Below are 21,553 nucleotides of genomic sequence, written 5' to 3'. Positions count from 1 at the left end.
TCTACTGACCCTCCTGTTTCTACCTCCTAAGTACCAGGATTACAGGTGTACACAACCATGCCTAGTAGGAGCATGCCTCTTGCTCTTGCTGTAGCCTTGAATGACCAGCTTGACTATTGAGGTGTCAACACAGGACAACAAAGGAAATGGTGAGATACTGCCCATGATGGCCCTAAGAAAACACCATTTTAAAATAGCTCCTGATGTTGAAAACACAAGGATAAACCATATCAGTTCTGCTTTTCATGACCTTTTAAAAAAAAAGCTATCAGAATAACTTTTAAAAGAGATGTTCTTTATGTCCTTTGTGAACTTTAATAGAATGCATAGTCTCACACTCTTGGATAAAGTAATCCATAGTCCTTAGCATGATAGTCAATTGACACTGCTGTTGAATTCAGCTCTGTCCTAACTGATTTTCTGCCCTCTAGAGCTATCAAGCATAATATCAAGTATTGTGATTAATCTTGGTTGTTGGTTTGACTGTATGGAGAAACACTTAGAAAATGGGTAAATAAAGCTTCAGTGTGTGTCAATAAGGTACTTTCAGAGAAGACTGACACATTTGTCAGTAAAGATGCACTCTGATGTGGGCAGTACTAGCCAATAGACTAGGGGCCTGGCTGAGTCAATGAAACAGGAGGAAAGACCTCACACTCAAGTACACTGGGACCTTTAGATGCTACATTTTTTTAAAGTGCTGCTACAGGCTCCATGGATACCTGATTCCAGCATCTTTAGTCTCCAAACAAAATCTCCATGGAGTTTCCTTTGAGATAAGATTGCATCACAGGTTCCTCTCAGTCTCTACTGGTCCTCACCCACCCCTTTCAGGTAGTCATTGTGGAACTTCCCAACCTCTAATCCTATGAGTCAATCTAATAAATCCCCTCTCATAACTATATATATTTTGTTGGTTCTATTCATCTAAAGGACCATAATACAGATGTCTAACCATCAGTGATAAAGAGATACTGAATTATTTCACTATAAGAGTGGATCCACCAATTTTATCTTATACTTTGGACAATGTTTCCCTTGTATAACTTTGTTGTGAGGTTTGTGCCTGTCAAAGATTGTTAGGTCTTCTTGAGTATTTAACCCTTGTAACATTTTACCATATTCCTCATTATCGCTGGTAACTTTTTGTGCTTTGGAAACTTTCCTATATGAAACAAATATAGTCATTAGAACTAAAAAAAAGAGAGAGAAAGATGCTCTTTGAGGTTTTTCCACTATTTCCAAAGCCAGCTGTAAAACTCATTTTTGTGATAACTTTTAATAGAAAGGCTTTCACAACAGTGCAAGGGATGGACGACAAATGGAACTAGCACAGCCCTGAAAATTATTGGGAGCAGCATTTATGGAAGGGTTTGGCATCCTCCTAGATTCAGGCAGAACTGAGTTGGGCAAAGTTCACCATAAACACAAGGGTCTCATACAATACCTACCAAAGGCGAGGATCAACGTGCTGAGTGGTCACCTGGGTACCTGAAGTAAGAAGACAGTATTTTCCTAGATTAAAAGTATATCATGAACCGATATAATACAAAGGTGGCATGTTTCCCACACCCTAAAATATATTTCCCTAATTTGTTCTGTGAGGCCAATATTGCTCAATACCTTATAAGATGTCATGAAAATTATCTTACAAATATAGATCTAAAAACTCAACAAAAGAAAGCAAACTGAATCCAGGAGCATGCCTAAGTGCAGCTTTCCTATGGAATGCAAGTCTGGTTCAGTGCATGAAAATCAGTTCAGCAAGAGCAGCAAGATCACTGCATTGGACAAAACAGACAGAGAGCACTTGACACAACCTAACACCCTTTCATGTTTTAAAAGAAAAAAACAAACAAACCAAAAAACCAATTAAATGAGGAAAGCACTCAATCTTATAAACGATAGAGGACAAAGCTTTCCTCCAAGATGAGAAACAAGACCAAGTATGTTTTCACTGCTGTGGGAATATACTAGAACTGCTAGCTGGGAAACTATATATAGAGAGAAGAAAACTAGAGGGGGTGGGGGAGAGTGAAAGGGAAAGAAAGAAAGATGAGGGAAGCAAATATATACCATGATTGTAAAAAAAATTAATATGCATATTAAATTTTTTTGTTTTGTTTTGGTTTGGTTTTTTTGTTTTTGGAGACAGGGTATCTCTGTATAGCCCTAGCTGTCCTGGAACTCACTCTGTAGACCAGGCTGGCCTCAAACTCAGAAATCCGCCTGTCTCTGCCTCCCAAGTGCTGGGATTAAAGGCGTGTGCCACCACCGCCTGGCCATATTAAATGTTATTACATAAAAATCTTACAGAACCCACAAAAATTCCCTTATAACTAGTCAGAGTTCCAAGGTTGCAGGTACAAGATTAACTGCATTTCTATACACTGGCAATGGCAATCTGAAAACAAAATTAAGAAAATAATCTCAGGGCTGGTGAGATGGCTCAGCGGTTAAGAGCAGTGTCTGCTCTTCTGAAGGTCGTGAGTTCAAATCCCAGCAACGACATGGTGGCCCACAACCACCCATAATGAAATCGGATGCCCTCTTCTGGTGTATCTGAAGACAGCTACAGTGTACTCATTTATAATAATAATAATAAATAAATCTTAAAAAAAAAAAAAAAAGAATCTCAGCTGGGCAGTGGTGGCACACGCCTTTAATCCCAGCACTTGGGAGGCAGAGGCAGGCAGAGTTCAAGGCCAGCCTGGTCTACAGAGTGAGTTCCAGGACAGCCAAGGCTATTCAGAGAAACCCTATCTCGGAAAAAAAAAAAAAAAAGAGTAAACATTCTCACTGATATAACATAGAAAAGAACAAAACATGGGAATAAATTTAACAAAGTAAGTATAAACAATAAAGGTGTGATGGCTCAGACATGTAATCCCAGAAACTTGAAGCAGTGGATTGCTGTTTGAGGCCAACCAGAGTTGCATAAACCAGCTTGGACTACAGTGAAAGGTTGTTTTTCTTTACAACCCCCTCCCCCAAAAAAAGTCAAAAAAAGAAAAAGAAAACAAACAAAACAAATTCCCCAAAAAATATCACTGAAAGAATTAATAAAATAGACAATGGCATTCCTGCTATAAAAAAGCCCCAGGTGTTCTTTTCTCTCCATGTATTGATCTGCTGGTCCTAAAATCCAGGTAAAATGCAAGGAATCCAGAACAAAACAATCCTGTAAAAGAAAATGAATATGTAGGTGGGCCCACACCTCTGTATTTAAAGCATTCTAAAACCTATAGTAATCAAAGCAATGTGGGGATCTACCACTATCACTTCTGGGAAGAGATGTCTGGATTTTAGTGTAGTATTTAAGACAACCAAGTTATGGGATCACCCAAAAAAGAAAGATGCCACTAACAGATGATGGATAATGAAACTAAAATTAGAAGAAAGACAAGACAGAGAGTTTGCCGAAGGAGACACTCAGCCCTGAAGAGGAAATTCAGCTGAGAATTCCAGCTGACTGCCTCAACTTGTCCAGTCTATTTCTGCTGGATGTAGTGAGTACCCAATTTGATGTCACCTCTCTTTGTGGCTATGTTTTCTTGTGCTTGGAAGCCTCACCCCTGAAGGACACACTGTTCTGCCTACAACTGATGAGGGGCACTCCAGCTGGCTGCCTTAACAGGCTCCTAAGTTAGTTTCTACTAGATGTTTGTAAGCCATTGGTTTGACACTATCTCTCTGCTATTATCTGTTCTTTTACTAGGAACTCCAGACAAATGCCTCCACTACTCCAGTCATTTTCTGCTAGATGTTTTAGTGCCAGTTTTTAAAATGTCTTGCCATTTATTCTTTTACTTACATATTCATTCAAAACCAAAAATGGCCATTATATATCATTCTCCAGACTATATAAAATAGGCTAAGGGATTTCAGGCTTCTTTGAGAGTCAATAAGATTAGAAAGTAGAGATTAAAAATGTGAATTATATTGTTATTGCAAATCATGTTTAATTTTTTTAAAAATAATGAGTGAACAAAATTTTCCACTTGGGGTTAGGTTTGTATACCTGTAATCTCAGCACTTGTAAGGCCAAGACAGAAAGATTCAGGGTTGGAAGCCAGTCTGGGCTATAGAGCAAGATTCTATCAAAAAAAAAAAAAAAAAAGCTCAAAACAAAAACTCTATTTAATTCTTAGTGTAAGAAACAGGACAGAAAAGAAAAAGAAAAAGAAAAAAGAAACAGGACAGAGGTCAGCTCTGAGGAAGAAGGAAGAGTGAATAAAAATGAAAAATAGAATAGAAATGTCTAAATTTCTAGAATTTAGGAAGTTCTCTTCTTCCTCCCTCATTCTTTGCCCTGCCATCCCTCCCTTTCTGTCTTAGGAGACAGGATATCATATATGCCAGGCTAGCGTCAAGCCCACTATGTAACCAAGGATAATTTTTGAAGGACTGATCTTTCTGCTTCCTTCCACCTCCCACATACTGGGATTACAGATGGGTGCTTTGTATATATTAGGCAAGCACTCTACCAAATGAGTACATTCCACACCCCCTATTCTCAACCTGGGTGGTAGTTACATGGAAACATTCTCTCTGTGATAATTCATTGAGTTTTACAATCAATAGAATTCAAATTTATGTATATATTAAACTAACAATTAAAATGTATATATAAATTACACTAACAAATTTGTCTTTTAAATAACCAAGTATATTAAAAAATATTTTATAGAGACCCAGGAAAGGTTTTCAAACCACAAAACTACAGCAGCTAATGGGCCTATGTCATACTTGAACCTGAGCTGGGCTATGAGAGTGCTGTTTTTAAGCTTTGCAGTCTGGTCCAAGTACAGGCTATATACTCTCTGGAATCTGGCTTCTTTACCTGGGTAAGCATATACTTGCCAAGTTCATGGTTCCTTATTTCAGAAGCACAGAGTTACAGATATAGCACAATGATACAGTGCCTGCCTAGCACACACAAAAGCCCTAAATGCAATGTTATTTATAAAAGAAGACCAAAGGACTCTACCTGCGTTGGATAGGGAAGCATACTAGCAATGGATTCAGTATTAAATTTAGGTTAAGTGAATAGCTTCAAGCACCCTTGGGAGTCTGTATGTAGAGATGCTCAATTCTAAAAGTGGCAAGGCTAGTAATCTAGACTCCCGGGGCCTTAGAGATGGAATATAGTAGATATGCTATGTTTTTGTGCTGCTTTAACAGATAATAGAAAAGTAATGTAAATCGAGGAATTATTTCTATTTCACTGTTTCAGTCATCACAAAGGCAATGAGGCAGAGCTGCTCTAACTTGGCAAGCAAGAAACAGAAAAGAAGGGGCCACAGAAATACAGCCCTCAAAGACACACTCCCAAGACCTAACTCCTGCAACAAACCACCACTTCCTACATTTCACCATTTCCCACCAACATCGTTATTTTATAATTCCATCAAGCGATAAATCCATTTGTCTGGTCAATGCCTTCATTATCTAACTGTCTCACAAAATGCTACTGATACAGCTTCCATTTCTCAATCCTAGTAAGTTGACAATTGAGGTCAAACACTGCAATGTTATCAGAAGCAGCACAAAGATGGCCTTACTTAAAAGCAAAATGATATCATAACAGGATCTCTAAGAAATGCTTGCAGGTGCCTGAATTTAGAGACTAGCATTATTAATAAATCTGGAAATACATTCTCCTTCCATATGTATATTGGAAAACATTCAGCACAGTGATATAAAGTCAGCCTGATGACAAAACATAAACACCAGCTATTCTTCCACCTAGTCTAAGCCTCTGCCTTCTGTCTTTCCCTGCGTAATGCGATCTCAGTGCCAGTTGAGTCTGTGCCTTAGCCCTTGCCATCTTCTACCTCCTTCAACTTCTCGGCTTGCAGAGGACAGATTTAATTAATGCTCAAGTACAACTGCCAGGCAACATTCAGGTTTATGTGGTACTTGTGCTTTAACAAGAAAACTACTAGTATAAAGAACTCTATAGAGTGGAGAGTGTGACTCAATAGTAGACACTTGTCTTATATGAAAGGGCCCTAGGTTCCAATTCCCAACAATGCTTATTTGGGTGTTGTGGCAGTCACCTATAATCCCAGCACTAAGGATGCTGTGGGTAGAGAGACTGGAATAAGAAATATGAGCTCTGTAAAAGCATATGCCTTTAATCCCAGTACTCAGGAGGCAGAGGCAGGTGGATCTCTGAGTCTAAGGCCAGCCTGTTCTACACAGGGAAACCCTATCTTGGGGTGGGGTGGGATGCTGTACTGGCTGGTTTTGTGTGTCAACTTGACACAAACTCGAGCTATCACAGTGAAAGGAGCCTCCCTTGAGGAAATGCCTCCATGAGATCCAGCTGTAAGGCATTTTCTCAATTAGTGATCAAGGTGGGGAGGGCCCATTGTGGGTGGTACTATCCCAGGGCTAGTAGTCTTGGGTTCCCTAAGAAAGCAAGCTGAGCAAGTCAGGGGAAGCAAGCCAGTTAACAGCATTCTTCCATGGCTTCTGCATCCACTCCTGCCTCCAAGTTCCTACCCTGTGTGAGTTCCTGTCTTCCTATGGTGATATATCACTTCCTATGGTGATGAACAACAATGTGGAAGTATAAGTGTAAGCTGAATAAACTCCTTCCTCCCCAACTTGCTTCTTGGTCATGTCTGTGCAGAAATAGAAACCCCAATTAAGAAAGAGACCCTGTATCAAATAACATATAAATCAAGGAAGGATCCCATGAAACTGTGTGCAAAGTTGGTTATGAAGGTGTACAGCTGTGTTTGGACATAGCTTTAAACCTTTTCATGGTTTGCAGCTTAGAGTAAAAGGGTTAAACTTCACTTCTTTCTAAAGTTATCCATGTATTTCTAATACACGGGTCACCTTTGTTATCTCCATAGTCTAATTAAAGTCCTGTTTCTGTGGCCTGCCTTTAATGTCTCTCAAACTGGCATGATTGTCTCCTATAGGCTTCACAGTCCTGGATATTGGCACTCTTCACAGGATATGACCCTATCTGTTCAGGAACCTAAGAACAGGAATACATGACTATTTATTTCTCTTTTGAGCACACAGTGAATGCTTAGTGAATGAACAGTGCTATCTTAGGGAAAAAATAAGAAGTCTCTGTTTTGCAGCCTTGAATTTGGACTTTGCTTAGATCTTCTAATGTCTGCTAATTAGACATCATATAGGTACAGCTCAGTGCCTCTCTTGGAAGTTTATTACATAAACAAAGGACATGGGTGGGTTCTCAAAATGTAAGTTCAGATTTTCTCACATTCTTCCATCGCTGCACAGCATTGTTTCCCACTCAGTCATCTGCTAAAAAACAAACATTTAGGTTGAGGAATATCTGCACAACATGGAGTCAATGTGCAGATAACAAAACTTCTAAATTTAGATTGCAGCATTTCCATAAAGCAAAACAGTTCAAACATAGTACAGAAAAATTGGCAAACAAACCTAATATGCTACAAATCTCAATCAGGAACTTCTGAATTCTTAACATCCAAGGGAAATAATGAACAATATAAATGCCTAAAGGGCTACAGGCAGCCTAGGCTAAAAAGAACCATATTCTTTTGTATTTGTTTCAAATGACCATTGCATTTGGGTTGCTGGGCAGCGAGTGACCCCTCTGTGTTGAAGTTTGCATCACCTGGGTAGCAGGTTTCATCAGAGGGGAACTGATACACTGCTCCTGGACTGCAGAGTCTACCTCTGTTTTAGTTTGGGGCTTCTACTGCTGTGATAAACACGATGACCAAAAGCAACCTAGAGAAGAAATCGTTTAGTTTACCCTCACACTACATCACCAAGAGACAAGATGGGAACCTGGAGGCAGGAACTGAGGCAGAAACCATGGAGGAATGCTGCCTACTGGCTAGTTTCTCAAGGCTATCTCAGTCTGTATTCTTATATATCCCAGAACCACCTGCCCAGGGGTGGTACCACCCACAATGAACTGGGCTCACCCATATCAATCATTAATCAAGAAAATGCCCCTCCGGCTTGTCTACAGACCATTCTTATGTGTAACACAAAGGACTGGAAAGTTTTTAGTCTAGCTGATAAGCTATGCTTTCTTGATGACCTATAAGTTCTTCACTTGAAGCCTTTAAAGGCTCAAATTTAAACAATATAAATGAACACACACACACACACACATCTATAAGGCAGAAGGATCATGAGTCCCAGTTCAGCCTGGGCGCCAAAGGAGACCTTGTCTAGAAACTGAAAAAGACAAAGCCAACAACTATATCTCACAATTATGTAAAACTGTGATATTTAATAGCAATCTGGTTCATAATCTTTTGTTCATAGGCAGATTACCTGCCAAAAACAAGCAATGTACTCACCATACTTTTGCCCAGTCCCTAAAAAAGAAAAAAAAGCCTGCTAGTACTTGAGCATAATAGATATGAATTCCTCTAAATACACAACTGGGTTCTAAATACTGTGCATTTTACTAACAGCTTTGGAAACAAGTTTCTACTAAAATATAGTGCTTAGAGCCGCCTCCCAGCCCCCACACATTCATGCAAGTACAACTAGAGATTTCCTGTGCTACCGGCTACCCCACTGGTTTGCTTTCTTCTACTCCTCCCCACCCTACTAGCTCTCTCTCTCTCTCTCTCTCTCTCTCTCTCTCTCTCTCTGTCTCTCTCTCTCTGTCTCTCTCTCTCTGTCTCTCTCTGTCTCTCTGTCTCTCTGTCTCTCTCTCTCTCTCTCTCTCTCTCTCTCTCTCTCTCTCTCTCTCTCTCTCTCTCTCTCTCTCTCTCTCTCTCTCTCTCTCTCTCTCTCTCTCTCTCTCTCTCACTCCGAACTAACCAGCCAATTGTTTCCAGCAGCTTTATTTACATTTTCTTTTCTTCAGCAACTTCCCAAGTCAAATAGTAACCAAATCAGCCAGGGGTTGGTGGATAGCCTTCAAACTCTGCTGTGCAGATTCCATACCAGACAAGGCTGTTTAAAGCTGCCCTTTCTGTGACCCTGCTTTGCTGAAGGTCAAGTTTACTACCATTCACTGTAACCAACGAAACAAAATCAAAGTGTTTCTGCTGTTCTGCCAGCTAGCTACTGTAGCAGTCTGCTGACTACCATGATGACCTACTTCTGGGAAGATGTATGTTATTTTACCAAGGCTTCCCTTTACCTAGACTCCTGTAGCTTTGTTAAACCCTCTCCTCACTACCCTCCCCTTTACAGATCACCTTTCTTTAGTGAATTTGCAGAATGTTACTATGGAGAATAAACAACCAGAAGCAATTTTAAAACTACATGGCATAGAGAGAAGATTTGGAGAACATGGACAGTCTGCATACAGTATATTCAACTTCACTATGCCAAAGCTACTTTTCTATAGATATGGATCTCTGAAGCATAGGCAATATCATATGGTCTGCACTACATTCAAAAACTACTCCAAGAACAACAGAATGGACTTGTTTGCTGTCTTTAAGAGCTAAAGTTAACCTATAAGCCATTTTCCCAAAGACAGATGACTTTGTGGAATGCTGGGGGCATTGTAAGATAAGTGTTTTCACCTCAGTAAACAAGGTTGGTCACCATAACTGAACATCCCTCTGTGCAGTTACAGGTACATAGGCAGGAAGTACATAAGGATATATACTTGCTCCCAATTGGACAATGACTGGAAATACCATAGCCTTGTGGGTTCTGGCTTTATAAGCACTTGTTATAGCTATCCCACTTGTTCTCTTGACTATATCTGGAACAAACTACAATCCAGAAATGGAGGGCACACTTGTGACCCAGATCTCAAAGCTGGAAAACACAAACTTTTGATCCAGATCTTGAGGCTGGAAGACACACATGCCTTAAATCCAGTTTTTGAGGCACACCTTTAATCTGGACCATACCTTCTGCCAGAGGTCTACAATAAAGAAAGTGGAAGAAGGAAGGGTTTGTTCTTTGTCTGCTTGGACTTACTTGCCAGCACATTTGTTGAACCTACTTCTTCAGGATTCCAGCTTATTCAGAAGACCAGCTGAAACACCAAGCCTCATGGCACTGAGCAACCACTAGATTCTTAGACTTTCTATTCATAGCTAGCCATTCCTGTAAGTCATTCCAATAAATTCCATACATCATATTCTCTCTCCCTCCCCCTCATTCATTCCATAAGTTCTGTGACTCTAGAGAACCCTAATTACAGCATCTGAATAGCCTTGTGGGTTCTGCCTTTATAAGTACCCAACTAACCTAATTCAGTACCATTTCTCTGGGAATCCCAGCTATGGACCCAGCCAGTGTCCATCTTCTTGCTTCAATTGAACAATCATGGATTCAGCCTTTCTCCTCATAATTTTCAGGTTTCAATCAAAGATATGCCCAGCACACAATAAGAGCTGAGGTCCTAGTCTAAAGTCTGGGTAGGAAAATGGGCAACAAATGTGTCAGTGTATGAAGGATGCCAGAGGTGCAAAGGATGGCTTCAAGTTTCAGCCAACTCACCAACTCTTCCTCCAAGGCCACTGAGGAAAGAAAACTCCTGAGGCACCAGTGAATTTAGAGATGCAGTTTTACAAAAAACTAATACACAGATTCTCTGGCTCGGAAACACAAATATCTGCTATGAAGCCTAAGGGTAGTCTCCTATGTGATCCAGGCACACATTGTTTCAATAATTAGTACTAGATGAATGTTCACAGTCATCAAAACAAAGCAAAAGTATAAGGGAGGAAGGAAGGGAGGGAGAGAGGGAGGGAGAGAGGGAGGGAGGGAGGGAAGAAGGGAAAGAGGAAGGAAAGGAAAGGAAGGAAGAAAGAAGGAGGTTCAGTGTACCATTTTTGTTTTGTTTTGTTTTAACATGGGCTGGAGACAAAAGTAGACATAGTAAATTTTAAAACTTAAGTTCAAGTTGGACTAGGGAAGTAGATCAGTTCAGAGAGTGCTTGCCTAGCATGCAGTATGATCTAGGTTAGTTAGGTCCTCAGCACTACATAAACCAGGCATGCAAACAAAGGCTGGTGGTCTCAGCACTTGGAGAGGTAAACACAGGAACATCAGAAGTTCTAGGGCATCCTTGGCTACACAGTGTATTCTAGGGTCAGCTTAGCCTCGGGGAAACAAAAACAAACAACAAAACCTTTTTTCCACTTGTATGTGTACTGATTTAAAGCAACGTAAGTTAAACGTCCATGCATTCCTCAGATTCTAGGACTCAGATACTATTTCAAAAGAACATTTCAGGAAGATAAAGGCTCTTTTTAGAAAAGATGGACTCATCAACAACTAGTTACAGTTGCAAAAACTCACTGGCAATAGCCAATAAGTGCCTGTGAAAGGAAAGAGGAATATGGAGAAGCAAAAAGCTCTGGGACCAAACTTCTGAAGAACAGAGAATTCTGCACAAAAATCTATTCATGCTTTGACCTCATGATCCTATACTGATGTGATCAATAAGGGCCCACACACAAAGGGCTTTATTCTGAATTATCTTTCTAAGAAATAGAAAGGGTCTCCTCATTAAGGATCTGGTAGGGAAAAGCCCACCAGCACCAGCAGCAGAAGCAGCAGAAAATGCCAGATACTTATAGTTCCATGGAAAGTGGCAGCCCATCAGATACTCAAGCCATTAGACTGGTTCTCTAGTGTGGCTCTGCCTCATTTTATGCAACATTTATCTCAATCTTCCTGTCCATCCATCCACCTCCACATAACCCAATATTCTTTAAGAATTACCTTATAATTTATAACCGGGAAAGGTTAGAATAACTATATCTCTCTCACACTAGGTAATAGGTTGGTAAGGTATGCTATGTTCTATTATACAATATAAGACAGCTATGAAAATTATGTTCTTGCAGTCTGTATAGCAAGCAGCAGATAGACTATTCTATAAAATGGCATTATGGAAACACAAAGTAGTACACACGGTGGGCACAACTAGATAAATGTATATTTTAAAAGACCAAAAAAATTATTCATCCAATAAGCAATTCTATCTTACTGTTTAAAACAGGTCTCACTACACAGTTGTTTCTGGCTGGTCTAAAACTATGTAAGATCATGCCAGCCTCAAACTTACCTGCTAGAGGTACACTACTATGCCTAGCCCAACAAGCAAAATTTAAGTGCTCTATTCAATGTATAGAACCCAGGGAACACAACAGTAAATATGAGAAAAGTTTTGGTCTTATTAAAGCTAACCTTTTACGTGGTAAAGGGCTAGGCCTGTAGATAATAAACTCAGAGAGGATAAAAGCAACTATAATTGGGGTGGATGAGGTGGGTAATGGAATACAGGTGGTGGCCATCTTGTATCTAATTTTCTTCTTCTATTTAAAGGACTTCCAATGAAGGCTACCCTCCAAGACCACACATAGTGCTAAAGTTTGGTACTTTGAACAATCTTATTTTTCACAAGTCTAAAATAGGTGTTTTCATAGCTTGTCTTGTAGCCGATCTAGGAATCAAGCAAATTATTAGGATAAGGTATAAAAGTATTCTGTCCTCTTGACTATTAAAGAGTTGCCTCTGAAGACTTTTAAAAACTAGGCTGTTTCTTTACCTACAAAGCTACACAGAACTATCCTCGTGAGATTAGTTTATCAAAACCATCCAAGCTAAGTATCTTGGCTCCCATGTAGGAAGCTTTGAGCCCATTGGTTGATTATTCTAAATCTTTGCTTACTTGTAAAACTGAGCTCAGTGCCTCCTTGCTTCATCGAAAGGTTTATATGAGGTAGTTAAGAACAAACTGCAATCTATTTACATCATTCTTATTCTTATTTCTTGGAGGGAAGCAAGTATCATGCTATCTTAGAACCAAGGAAGATGTCCTTAACCAGTAGCAGCAGCAGCAGCAGCAGCAGCAGCAGCAGCAGCAGCAGCAGCAGCAGCAGCAGCAGCAGCAGCAGCTCCGTTTCTGATATTTTTGTCGACAAAGTAGTTTCACTTCCTAATTTCTAATTTTCGAATTGACAAGTAAAAGGGTACAATTTCCTAAATCTTTTTAAAGGATTGGATACTAACCATATACCTCAAATGCAGTGAAAATTCAGGATACCGGTACTCTCTATGAAAGAGCAGTATTTCTTTGTGCCAAGACACAGACAGTACAGGAATTATTTTGGAATACATAAGCTACAACTCTTGTGCAAGGACACCAAGCTTCCTCATTTTCTCCCTTCTGACAACTCCTTGGGTCATCTCAATTCTTATATCACAAGTCTAGTCTTACTTTTTCTAACATCAGTTTTCTTATAGTTCCACAGTACCCATTTCTTTTTCTTATTGCCCTTAAGTCACAGCTCATTTAAGGATGTTCATCCAGCTCAGCTCTCTTATCCTATCATCTATGGTATCTACACCTGACTAAGATGACACATGCATTAAAACTAGACTGCTTTCCTTTTGCTTCTCCTGAATGTAAGTATAATACATTGTTTGTATACAAATGTCTATATTTTTCTATTAATATCATTTTTGGATAATAAAGAGATGTAAAAATGCCAATATATAAAGAGGGCAATGGATGTGAAGGAAATGGATCACAAGTCATGCTCAATTAGGTAACTTCTGGTCTATCTACTTATTGCATGTAAAGCTATATAATTATTTTAAAGAAATATTAAGAATAAAAACTCAGAAGATCCAATTTGACTTTCATAGCTCTGGATTTACCAATTCTATTTTTAATCTAGAGAAATATTCCCATGTGAGCCCAAGGAAACATACAAAGATGTCCTTTACAGCACCATTTATATCTAAGAAATTTTGGAAAACAACTTAAATGCATCACAATGGAGTGGACAAATACAAACCCAACCCATGCACCATTACAACCTGACAAGGAGAATCAGTGTTTGCATCTGAAGTCACTAAAACTACCACAAGTTAACTAACTGATCCTGACAATCACTGGAGCATACACATATATGTTCAACTTAAAAACTTTATGTTTCTGGAGCTTCAGGTGTAACTCAGTGGTACAACACTTACCTAGTATACACATAGGCCCTGGGTTCCATCCCTATGACCATTAAAATAAAGTAACACCCCAACAAGAAAACCTGGAGGCTTCTAAATTATATGTGAATACAGCCTTCCCATGAATACAGAGAAGACTAGAAGTTAACACACCAAACTAAAATGTCAAAGAAGTGATCCCAAACACATCACATGCTGATTGTACTGTAACTAAGGCTAAACTGTAAAGATCACTAAGTAAACTATAGAATTATAAAACTTCCAAGGAGAGAAGATCCTGTGGCCTTGGGCTAGGTAAAAATTTTAAGCTGGAGAGATGGCTCAGAGGGTAAGAGCACTGACTGCTCTTCCAAAGGTCCTGAGTTCAAATCCCAGCAACCACATGGTGGCTCACAACCATCTGTAATGAGATATGATATATTCTTCTGGTGCATCTGAAGACAGCTACAGTGTACTTACCTATAATAAAAAAATAAATCTTTTAAAAAAATAAATAAATCAATAAATTAAAAATCATTAAAATAAAAAGCTTTTGCTCTTTAAGAGACATGTCAAGAAAATTCAAAGATAAAGACAGGAGCTGGTAAGATGATCAGCAGGTAAAGCCTGCTGCCAAGCCTGACAACTGAGTTCACTTCCAGGACCTATCTGGTAAAGAGAACTGACTTCCATGGGTTGTCCTTGTGCTATGGCAAGTGTATAAACACACACACACACACACACACACACACGAGAGAGAGAGAGAGAGAGAGAGAGAGAGAGAGAGAGAGAGAGAGAGAGAGAGAGAGAGAGAGAGAGGGAGGGAAAGAGGGAGGGAGACGTAAGGTTTTTTATTTTTTTAAATTCAGCCAAAGATTGGGAGAAGATATCTTCAAATTTAATTTTTGATGAAGAACACATAATGGCTATTCATGGTGGCATACAACTTTAAGACCACAATCCAGGAAAAAGAGGAAGGTAGATATTAAGGCTAGCTAGGGCTACACATTGAACTCTGTCTCAAAAACCAAACAAATAACCAATAACAATGAAAAAAACCTCTTAAAACATAGTAAAAGAGCAACTCAAAAATAGGCAAAGGACTTGAATAGACACTGTCAAAGATACTATATGTCTGGCAGGTAATCACAAGATGCTTGGCATCAGTTGTCAAAGCAGGTGGCACACATTTGCTACTTAATACATATCTGTCACAAGGTCTCATATTACAAATACTGATCATATAAAGAGTTTACAGCAACTCGAAGTATCCTACACTGCTGACAGGAATATAAAATGACATAAACACCTTGGAACACAATTTATTATTCAAACTGCATCCTAATTATTTAAGCTAATACCTTCAGATTGTTCTGCCCACCGCCTTTAGTCAAATGCTTATTTTTGTAGTGAACAGTGATTAATGCACAGTATCTTGATCAGCCTGATCAAGATACTGTGAATAAGTATTGAATGCTCAGCTCTCAAGAAAATATCTATAATGCTCCTTTCAAGGTTCAGGGAACATTGAGAAAAAGGCAGATGGTTGTTGGAAAAAGCTGTGAAAGTCTCTCTGAGCATGACTATGCACTTATAAACTCACAGCAGCTATAGTTAACTGTGCAAGGGAAGGGAAGAAGGTGCTCACTGGTTCCTGGCACTTCCCCCCAGAGAGCTACCAGCAGGGGATGGGTGCTAGGGGAAGAAGTCACTGTTTTCAATGGTGTGGCCACTGGCAAGTTACCCAAACATCAATGGACTTGCTGCACTCAAGACCACATGATGGCTCTAGAGAAGGAGGGTAAGGAGGGGAATTATCTTTTAGTTAAGGTTTCTACTGCTGGAATAGTATCATAACCAAAAGCAAGTTGGGGAGACAGCATTTATTTTCCCTTACACTTCAGGAAAGTCCATCACTGAGGGAAGTCAGGGTAGGAACTGAAGGCAGAAACCTCAAGTCAGAACTGAAGCAGAGGCCATGGAGAAACTTCTTACTGCCTTGCTTCTCATGGTTTGCTCGGCTTGCTTTCTTATAGCACCCAGGCCCAGGGTGGCACCCACAGTGAGCTCAGTCCTCTCACATCAATCAAGAAAATACCTCATAGGCTTGCCCACAGACCATTCTGGTAAGGGCATTTTCTCAGCTGAGGTTCTTTCTTCCAAAATGACTCTAGCTTATACCAAGTTGATAGGAATAAAATATACAATATTATTCTCAACAATTATGTGCTGATAAATCTTAAAACATATAAAATAGACAAATTATCTTTAAAGGTACTTACAAAATTCTAAAAAGGATTTTTCCAAAGGAGGTAGTGAATATAGGCAGAGTTATTATATACATATATGTGCTTGTCAAATAATAATGTTCATTAAAAAAAAAACAAAACAGGAGGGTTGGAGAGATATCTCAGTGATTAAGAGATCCAATTGCTCTTTGAGAGAACCCAAATTCAATTCCCAGCTCCCACAGGGCAGCTCACAATTGTCTCTAACTTCAGTTCTTGGTAATCTGACTCTCTCACACAGACACATGAAAGAAAACACTACTGTACATGAAATAAAAACAATTTAAAAAAAGAAAAAAAATAGATACATTACACAGAAAGGAAGGAGATGATGATGCTTGAAGCTAGTGATGCTTGAAACATTAAACTATAGAATAATGTTATTCTCAACAATTATGTGCTAATAAATCTTAAACAAATTATTATTTTTTAAAAGGTACTGTAAAAATTCCTTCAAGCTCTACAAGTTTTACAGGCAAATTCTATGAGAACTATAGAAGCACCAATTCCAATGTCATATAAACTATCAGAGGACAGAAAATGAAGGAAGGACCATCTCTCAAGATCTAGCATTATAAGGCTAGCAATGCAAACACCAGAACTTAAGAAAAACGTTAATCAAATTCATGGACACAGATGCAAATAAAATGTGTAAGTACAAAGATCATGTCAAGTTCAGTTTAACTGTGGAACTGAACAGCAAAGTCAGTCTAGCTTACCACATTAACTGACTCAAAAAAGGGAAACACACCGGGTGTATTTCCGTGGTAGCGCACACCTTTAATCCCAGCACTTGGGAGGCAGAGGCAGGCGGATTTCTGAGTTTGAGGTCAGCCTGGTCTACAGCGTGAGTTTCAGGACAGTCAGAGCTATACAGAGAAACCCTGTCTTAAAAAAAAAAAAAAAAAAAAAAAAACTTGCCTTGGTCCACAGCAGTAAAACCCTAACTAAGACTCCTCCTAAACTTACTGGTTTTGCATGAACTTGACACAATCTAGAGTCACCAGAGAAAAATAAGCTTCAGTTGAGGTAATGCCTCTATGAGACTGAGCTTTAAGATATGTTCTCAATTAGTGATCAATGGGGGTGGACCCAGTCCATTGTGGGTGGTGCCATCCCTGGGCTGATTGATGGTCCTGGGTTCTATAAGAAAGCAACTTGTGCAATCTATGAGGAGCAAGCCAGTAAGCAGAATCCCTCCATGGCCTCTTCATCAGCTTCTGCCTCAAGGATCCTGCCCTGTTTGAGTTCCTGTCCTGACTTCAATGATGGAGAGTGCTATGGAAGTATAAGCTGAATAAACCCTTTCCTCCCCAATGTGCTTTCATGGTGTTTTATGAGAGCAACAGAAACCCTAACTAAGACAAGTTGGTACCAGAGACTTGGGTATCGCTGTCATAGGTCTGACCACGCTTTTGTTTGGAGGAATTTGGACTTTGGGTTAGGAAATGCTTTAAGCACTGCTTAATGGGCCATACTAGTAGGAACATGGAAGATGGTGGTGCTGAGAATGTTCTGAGCTGAGAGGGCCTAGCTAAAGAGGTTTCTGAGGAAACAAAATTAATTATCTGAAATGGAAACTGTTCTTGTGATATTTTTGTGAAATATGTGGCTGCTTTGTCCAAAAAATCTGCCTGAGGCTGAATTGAAGATTTGTGAGGCTGAAGTGAAGAGTTGATTTATTGATTTGGCAGAGGAAATCTCAAAACAGTCTAGTGGTGTACTTATTAATGTTCACCCTCATGCAAACTTATAATGAAAAAGAGTAAGCTGAGCAAGAAAATACAACATGTACAATTTGAGCAGAAAAAGGGCACCAGGAAGTGGAATGGAGCTCAGTCCTGTGCTCAAGAAGATAAACAGATTAAAGAAAAGCCGGATGGTAAATGGAATAAAAGGGAGTTGTGACTTCAGGCTAAGATCCAACCCAGATAAGCTTCCAGTTTGTGAAAGGAATTTAAGAAAAGATTAGGGCTGGGTGCAGTAGCACACATCTTTAACCCCAACACTGGGGGGGGGGGGGGGGGAGACATAGGTAGGTTTCAGAATTCAAGGCCAGCCTGGTCCACAGAGAGTGTTCCAGGACAGCCAAGCTTATATAGTAAAGGAAACCATGAAAAACAGAAAGCTGAAAGATAATTAGAACAAGGCAACATGTTCTTGCCCCAGCAAGCAGCAGAACTTGGCAGCTTTAGCCACATGGTTTTGGCTTTAGAATCAAGGGTAAAATAAAAGAAAGGGATTATGGCATCTCCTTCGTTGACTAAGGAAAGCAGCTGAAGCCAGGTATGTGTCAGAGAGAGGCCATTGTATGAGGCTGTGAAGGTAAAGCCTAGATTGCCTTGAGGACCCCAAGATGTTGGACATGCCAGTGTCGTGGAATACCCGCTGAGAATAGTTGCTAACAGGGAGTAGAACCAGCCCAAGAAAAAGAAATGTGTTGCAGAAAACAAAGCTCAAAGGAATTAGAGATATGAAGAGTTTTGACATGGAGATGCAGAGTCTGAAGTTTGCCTAGTTGCTTTACAGTCTTGCTTTGGTCCAGTATTTCCTCACTAAGCTCTCCTTTGGAATGGTAATGTATATCCTGTACCATTATATATAGGAAGTATGTGATCTGCTTTTTGATTTTGATTTTATAAGGGATTACAGTTAAGAGACTGTATGATTCTCAGAAGGAACTTTGAACTTTCAGACTTTTAAATGCTGATAATGTGTGTATGTATATATACAGACCATGGAGGCTTTTGGGGTTAGACTAACTGCATTTTGCATTGCGATATGGCTGCAAGCCTATGGGGCCAGGTAGCCACATGTTGTATTTGAATAAAAATGGTCCCTATAGGCCCATAGGGAGTGGTACTGTTAGGAGATATGGCCTTATTGGAGGTGTGTTACAAGGGGGGTGGTGGGCTTTGAGGTCTCATATGCTCAAGCCATGCCCAGTGTGGCATTCTCTTCCTGCTTCCTGAAGATCCAGATGTAGAACTTTCAGCTCTTTCTCCAGCACCATGTCTGCCTGCCATGAAGATAATGGACTAAACCTCAGAAACTGTAAGCCAGTCCCAAGTAAAAGTTTTCCTTTTTAAGAGTTGCCATAGTCATGGTGTCTCTTCACAGCAATAGAAACCCTAACTAAGACACTGCCCTCAATCCCTACTTTGTGTATGTGATGTACACAGGTGTACATAAGTGTACATCCATGTCTCTGTATGCAGAAGTATAAGAAGAATATCAGGTGTCCACTCTTCACCCTACTTCCTTAGGATAGATAGTATTTCCCTGATCCTAGAGCTAGGTCAGTGGCCAGAATGCCTCACCAATCCTTCCATCTACATCCCTCAAAGGCTGAGGTTAAAGGTATGAGGCTCCCATGCCCAACTTTTACATGGCTACTAAAAATTTAAACTTAAGTCTTATTGCTTGTGCCAAAAATACTCTGATCCACTCAACTTTCAAACTAGAATCACCTAGGAGATGGGCCTTTAGGTAAAACTGTAGGGGCTTATCCTGTTTTATTTTGAGATAAAGTCTTACTATGTAGCTTTGGCTAGCATGGAACTCCCAAAGTGGATCAAGCTGACCTCCAAATTATAAGAGATCTATTTCTGTTTCCCTAGTACTGGAATTATACTATCATGCTCAGCTCCCCCCTCCTCAGATTTATTTATTTTATTTTAGACTATATAAATGTTTGCCTACCTACATAACTATACACCACATGCATGCCTGGTCCCCATAGAAGTTGGAGGAGGGTATTTAACTCTGGAACTGATGGGTGGTAGAAACTGAACCTGAATCCTCTGCAAAAACAAGTTGTCTTACCCTCTGAGCCATCTCTCCAGCTCTGGATTATCTTAATGATAAATAAAGTGGAAATTACCCTTTAAGCCATCTCTCCAGCTCTGGATTATCTTAATGATAAATAAAGTGGAAAGATATGCCCACTATGGATACTATTCAGTGGTCTGTCATCCTGAACTGTATTAAAAAGAGAAAGTGAGCTGAGTACAAGCATCCAGCACTATCTGTTTCCTAACAGTGGTTGCAATGTGCTTCAAGCTCTTGCTGTCTTAAGTTCCATGCCATAATGGTCTGTACCTCAAACCGTGAGCTACAATAAACCATTCCTTCCTATATTAGGTACTTTTCTGTTGTTACTGGGATAAAGTACTGTACTGGCTGGTTTTGCATGTAAACTTGATCCAAGCTAGAGTCATCACAGAGAAAGGAGCCTCAATTATTGTTCCGTGGAGGAAGGCTCAGCCTATTGTGTGTGATGCCAATCCTCATCTGGTAGTCCTGGGTTCTATAAGAAGGACAGGCTGAGCAAAACCAGGGGAAGCTAGCCAGTAAGCAACTCTTCTCTATGGCTTCTGGATCAGTTCCTGCCCCAAGATTCCAACCCTGCTTGGTTGAGTTCCTACCTACCTCTAGTGATGGATTATGATCTGGAAGTGTAAGCCAAACAATCCCTTTCCTCCCCAGCTTGCTTTTTGTTCATGGTATTTCATCACAGTAAGAGAAACCCTAACTAGGACAAATACCATGAACTTTAAGGCAACTTAAAGAAGAACGTTTACTTTGGTTTATAGGTCCAGAGAGATTCAATAATAGTTGGATAGGTATTAGAGCAGGCAGCTGGAGGAGAAACTGACAGATCACAACTTCAACTAAAAACACAGAGAGCAAAGGAAATGAAAGAGACAAATTCTCAAAGCCCACTCCAAGACTGCACCACCTCACCAAACAGCGCCATCACTGGGGGACCAAGAGTTCAAATACATGAGTGAATGGGGACATTTCCCATTCAAAACCACCACACTTCCTTAAGTGGCTTTTGTCAGAGTATTTTTATCACAGCCCCACTCCCAATAACTTAGAAACTCAATCATCTCCCAGACACTACATTAGTTTTTGTTATTTTTTGAGATAGCCTCTCTCACTAAACCTAGAGCTCATGGATTCAGCGAGGTTGCCTAGCCAGCAAAACCTCAGGTTCCCCTTTCTTCAACTCACTGTTGCTAGAATTATATTTACTGCCATATCCTGCTGCTTTTTACATGTGGGTATGAGGCATCTGAACTCATGTCAGGCAAAATACTTATATACATAAAAATACTCATAATCATAAAATATATTTAAAAATTTTTTAAAGTATATAATAAAGTTATCATAATGAATCACAAGACTCAAAACTCTGTATAGTTTTATAGCAAAGAAATTTTTTTTTAAAAAAAAAGACATTTGGGAGGCAGAGGTAGGCAGATTTCTGAATTCAAGGCCAGCTTGTTCTACAGAGTGAGTTCCAGGATAGCCACGGCTACACAGAGAAACCCTGTCTCGAAAAGACCAAA

General features: G+C 39.7%; 1 protein-coding gene across 8 annotated transcripts in view; it reads right to left on the bottom strand.

Annotated features, from left to right (window-relative positions):
* Nucleotides 1-21,553, bottom strand: part of Nr2c2 (nuclear receptor subfamily 2 group C member 2) — a 67,709-nt gene that overhangs the window by 30,234 nt on the left and 15,922 nt on the right. For 4 of the 8 annotated variants that reach the window (XM_031382608.1, XM_031382609.1, XM_031382610.1 and 1 more), the window contains one exon: nucleotides 1,452-1,491. The exons of the other annotated variants lie outside the window; for them this stretch is intronic. The gene's annotated coding sequence lies outside the window, so the exon portion shown is untranslated. The remainder of the gene's footprint in view (nucleotides 1-1,451; nucleotides 1,492-21,553) is intronic. 8 annotated transcript variants of the gene reach the window in all.

Source organism: Mastomys coucha, unplaced genomic scaffold (assembly GCF_008632895.1).
Source record: "Mastomys coucha isolate ucsf_1 unplaced genomic scaffold, UCSF_Mcou_1 pScaffold20, whole genome shotgun sequence".
Taxonomy (NCBI): Eukaryota; Metazoa; Chordata; class Mammalia; order Rodentia; family Muridae; genus Mastomys; species Mastomys coucha.
The sequence above is the reverse complement of the archived record's forward strand: the minus strand, read 5'-3'. Positions and strand labels throughout refer to the sequence as shown.